Source organism: Pelmatolapia mariae, linkage group LG4, assembly GCF_036321145.2.
Source record: "Pelmatolapia mariae isolate MD_Pm_ZW linkage group LG4, Pm_UMD_F_2, whole genome shotgun sequence".
NCBI classification, from domain to species: Eukaryota; Metazoa; Chordata; class Actinopteri; order Cichliformes; family Cichlidae; genus Pelmatolapia; species Pelmatolapia mariae.
The window spans coordinates 35,898,172-35,903,940 of record NC_086230.1 but is presented as its reverse complement, the minus strand read 5'-3'; positions in this window follow the sequence as shown (position 1 = coordinate 35,903,940).

Sequence of the window (5,769 nt, the reverse complement as noted above, 5' to 3'; positions counted from 1 at the left end):
TATTTCTCACTGTGTTTCTGACTTTGTTTTCTCTAAAACATCCACCTGCGCTCAGCTTTACTTCCTCCTGCACCCGGAATACTGTCAGGCTCCACCTTTACCTGGAAGCACCTGACTGATACCAGGACTGAGTAAATAAGCCTGTGATCATTTTCAAAGCATCAGCTGGAAAATCAGAATTAGTGCTGTGTGTCATGATTGTATGTAACAGCAGTAATAGGTTTAAACTTTGGGATGTGATGATAAAGTGCTCAGCTGTAGTTATTAAGACTTCATGATAAGCAGTTTGTGACCTTTGTGTCATACAGCACGACATCACCACTCACATTATTGTCAGTAAAAGCAGTCCGGGGGGGGTGAGTGAGGCCACAGTCAGTGAGTTTAACACACGTGACCAAAGCGTTTTTGTACTGGAAATTTATGGATCACAGACAACCAGGACTGCAGTGGGCCCTCACTGACTTAGCTGAACCTCTTCACTCCAGATCGCTGCCATTAGTTTGTACATTAATACATGGTGAACATATTATTCTGTATCCATGTATTCAGAGATCAAAGACAGTTTATTTACTTACAGCAATGTGTCTTATTGTTAATAATAAAATAAACATCAGAAACTTTGACAAACATGTAGATATAAAGTCACCACTGTAAAAGCATCATTAATATTTGAAAGATCAACTTTTTGATTCCTCCCTTTCTGTCTGCTCCTCTCAGCTCTTCACACACTGAACAAACTTTAACTTGAAATATAGATTTCTGAACTCACCGAGTCTCCGCTGAGCTCCTCACAGATCACCACCAAGTCAAAAAATAACTTTTAAAAGTCTTTTGTACTTTCAGACTCCTCCCCTTCTATTTCTTCTGGAAAAACCTGTTACCAGATCGGATCACATCATCTCACCTGTTGAACAGGAAGTAAGTCCCAGACAGGTAACCATTTACACAATCTATTCTAAAATGTCATTGGCCAAAGGTGATAAATGTATACAGGAAATAAAACCTACATGTGCAGGTATGAATCAGCACTGCTTTTCTGCTTTGCAAACTCACCTGTCGAGTTCCTGTCACACCTGAATGTGGCCCAACCCACTGACAGGCTCTGCTGAAGTATTGTCCTTTTCTATGACAGAGGTCAAAAGCACCTGCTGTGGTGATTAAATATTGAACTAAAAGTCATCAGAAAGTAAAGCCTGGTGTGGTTCCTGCTGCCACGTGTGTGATCCTGAAACACAAACTTCTTCTTCTTATTCAGCTGCTGATCTGAAAATGATCTCTGAACAGTTTCTGAGATGTTTGAATGTTTGCTCTTTATTTATGATATAGAAGTCATGTTGGTCGTGACTGGTGTGATACTGGTACGACAATGTCTCTGTTACTCAGTGATGTTCCTCCCCTGAGGGTAGCAGCACAGCAGGTTTTCCTTTTGAGAGTGTGTTTGTGTCTGATGAATCGGAGTGTAACTAAAGCTGGGACTCAAATTTGTCTTTGTTTTCACTGATAAAATTTGCCTGCTTCACTTCCTCTTGTCATGGATCACTGCTGTGGTTTCGAGCAGAAGAGCCCGGGGTCGCTGTAGTGCCGTGTGCTGACAATCAGGATGTTTTATGGACGTTACTGAAACCAGACTAGTGTGTGAAAAATATTCTTCATTAGAAAGAAGGAAGAGAAGGCAGGCTCAGACTTGCTAAGGTTTGCAGCTCAGGTTCAGTTCCATTTGATTGATATCGTTGTGATTGTATTTGACAGTAAAGACTTCCTGTAAATTTAAAAAGCTGCTGGATTACTGAAGAGGCTCAGAGTCAGTTTGTGCCTGAAAGCTGTGAACAGGAGGGTTTTTGTGGCCGGCCTCAGGCCATGAAAGGGTTTCTCTGTCAGAAGTAGAATATTTAAATTAGTTACACAAATGTAAATGACAGCGTCACAGCATTTACTTTGCAAATTTACATGAACTGTGAAAGAGATGATCATTAGGAGGATCTTCAGGGTGAGACTACACCTCTGATTTCATAATGTGGAACAGCAGTTAATAACAGAAAACCTCTACAAACACAGACAGGTGTCAAGTGTTTCTGTAAACTGCTGGGCTTTAAGCTCTGCGCTGGTTTTGCCCTCTGGTGTCATGTCCAGCTCTCTTCTAATGAAAACTGTTCTGTATCCGGTAAAAATCATTTGTGGGTGTCAAACTGTACTGGATGGTTAAATCTTGCTGATTACATTTGAAACTGATGAAGACGTTAATCACAACTATGAAAACCTCTTAGAAGCAGCATTCACACAGTGGGCGTAGCTGTCACCTGCAGACACTACAAACTGCTCCATCACTGGTGCCCAGGGGTTTCCTATTCGCCCTGATTCCCTCTCGTGTATTTATGGTCTGTGTCCCTGTGTCCAGTGTCGTGATCTCCCTCTTGCTGTGTCCTGTCCATGTAGTATCTGTCCTTAGCCTTCCCCGTTCTGTTATGTATCAATAAATCCAGCAATAAAACTGTTGTTAAAGCTCAATCTTGCCTGTGAGTCTGCACTTTGTGAGACAATCAAAGCAAAGTTGTTTCTTTTCTGAACTGAAGGCTCCCATTCTACTTTTAAATACTGTAGGAATAACAAGTACGCCTGCAGTATGAGAGCGAAGTGCTCTAATAGTCAACCGTATGACTATATAATGATGCGCCCATGCAGAGTTACTGCCACAGAGTCAAACATGGCCATGTGAGAATGTGTTCAGCACATACAGAGTTACCTAGCATTGATTACAATAATAAGATTCCACACAGAGTACAAAGAAAACCTGTAAACACAGCACAACAGTCTGCATGTTCTTCCCTGGAAAATGACTCTGTTTGCTACAAGCAGGCCTCTCCTTTCGATAGTCTGCTTCAAGCTTTGTCAAAAAAACAACCCACTGCTTCAGAAGCTCTGTGTCCAGGCTTGGTTCGTCAGAGTCATGTGACCAGTGACGTCTGAATTCAGCACATCACTGCTTCAGAGCCTGATTCAGTGGTTTATAATGAAGTGAATCATTTGCAGAAATTTGTGCCCTGTTGTGGTGATTTTGTGTGAGAGATGGCGAACCAGTGTGTGACATGATGACCGACATGGAGCCAGCGAGGGAGAGACGACACCTGGCTTCTTCATTAATAAAAACCAGTTCAGAAGCAATGCTACCCTCAGGTCTAAAACCTAACAAATACACTATATGTATATAAAGTTATAGTTATAATTACATAAGTTTACATAGTCTATTATATATAAAAGTATATGTCTAGTGTTTAATTCGTGGATGCAGGGACCTCACAGCACAAGCATACTGCCAACCTAATACAAGACTGTTTACAGTATTATATATAGTGTTTTTTTCATCTATTGATAAAAGATATCAAGAAGTCACAAGCAAAGGGAGAACATAGCACATGTTTAAACAAGGAAGGTTTATTCATCAAAATGATTTATTAATAGAATAGAATAGAATAATTAAACACACGCAACATAAACGATAACCCAGTATCACACAGAAAAATGATATTAAACAGAAGCTATCAGCTCAGCTCTGTAGAGTGGGCAAATGGCCACCAGAGAGGACTGTGTTGAAAAGCTTCACTGTTTTTCAGAAAGCTTCATTTGGCCATCACTTCGACCTGGTCTGGTTACCATGCAGGCCAAGCTGATAATCTGGCTGCAAGGGTCCTGTTGAACAGCAGGTGATTGCACTGATTTGCAGGTGACAAGAAGAGGAGAGATAGAGACTCCAGCTCTACCCAACATCTGCCATTGGACAAGGCACTATGGAGGGCCAGGAGTGACAAAATCAATTAATTAATTACGCTATTAAATAGTTATTGAATGTTTCATTAACTAATTAAATTTGGAATTAATTAATTAAATAAATAAATATTCCAATAATTAATTAAATGCCCATCCATTTCATTTAAAACATTTAATAAATTATTTATTTATTTCAAATTCTATTTAATTAATGACACATTTAATTTGTTAATTATATATTAAATTACTTCATTACTGATGTATTTATTTAATTCATTTTGGCGCTTATGACCCTGCTATGGAATGCCAGGACTGGCATAATGAATTAATTAAATACACATTAAATAGTTAATTAAATGTGTCAATAATTTATTAAATAAATATTTATAAAACATTTAATTAATTAATTATTGACACATTTAATTAATTACTGACATATTTAAATAATTATTGACAGTTTTAATTAATTATTTAATGATTTATTTATTTAATACATTTTGGCACTATTGTCCCCTTCATGTCTCACCTTGAAATCATTTTATCTGTCAGCCTCACCCATCAAACAAAAGGGGCGGGGTTAATGCTGCCACTGCAGCATACCTAACATTACGTTAACCGGTTTGTTTACATATTCCACTCTCCGTGTTCCACACGTTCCATTTGCAGATTCTCATTTTCACTGAATGACACATTTAATTAATTCTTTATTTATTTCACATTTTAATTAATTCCTGACACATTTAAATAATTATTTAATGATGTATTCAATTAATTCATTTTGACACAGTTGACTCCTTCAGGTCTTGCCATGAAATAATTTTATCTGTCAACCTCACCCATCAAACCCGATCGTCAAAACCATTGCTTTGGCCTGGCGGCCATTGTTTTTAGCACACAACAATCAGCATGTGGAAACTAACAGAACTGTACTTTGAAAAACCCTGTTCATGTGTCACCAAATATACTTTAAATATTTTTTTGCCAAGAATGCAGTGGCTTAATCTTCAGATGTCTGGTCGGTTTGTCAAGATAGAGCCTCTTTGCAAAAGTGCTTCGATGATTTCGGAGATATCTGCCCAGCCCAGTCTCACGGCAAAGCGTGGGACAGACCTGCTCGCCTCGAAAGCAATCGAGCTGTTATTACTGCCGACAAAGCGCAGGTCCCGGTACACAGCTGCCATAACCCCCGCTGTACACTGACTTCATTTAGTGAGGTTATATTTATCAGGTTTTTATTTCCTGATGTTCATATGTGTCATCCTTTTTTCAGTCGCCAATTCTGAATTAAAACTAACATTAAAAACATATTTAAGGAGGAGAGAGAGCAAATAAATCCGATTAACACCTCATCTTTGTGTTTTTGTTCAATAATCAGTGTGACCTGCGTATACATGAAAAACTTTATGAACACTGTTGTAAAAGAGGCGAACTCTTCAATTTCTCACAGCTCAAAGTGGAATGAAAGTGAATGGTTGAGCAGGTGTTTGTGATGTGTATTCTTTTTTATCTGCATTCCATCTACTGAACAAAATATGGGAAAGATCATAGAGGAGCTCACGGCTCTTAAAAGAAAGATATATCTGGAGAACAGTGATGGACATTAGAAAGAGTGCAAAATGGATGCAGTTCGTTCGACCTAAACCAGTTACCTACATCTATAATGCGGCTACAACCCCACCCTCAAGGGTGCCGGCTGCCGCCAAGGAGAACAACAACATTCTTCCAGGAGATATGATATGGAGAACAAACTGACTCTGCCCTATTTCTCAAGGCCACCTGCGTAGGCTGCGGACTGTTGATCTTTGCCTAACAGGCGAAAGGACACTTTCTCAGGCTGAACTCAGGACACATGCACACGCACACATGCACACTGATACTGATATGCACTCACCACACTCCCTTCCCCCGGATCCAATGCCTCCTCCCATGTTTACCCCCCCGATGGAGACCACGGCTCAGCTGGAGGCGCGAGGACTTGCAGCATCCGCGACCACTGTGTATATTGGT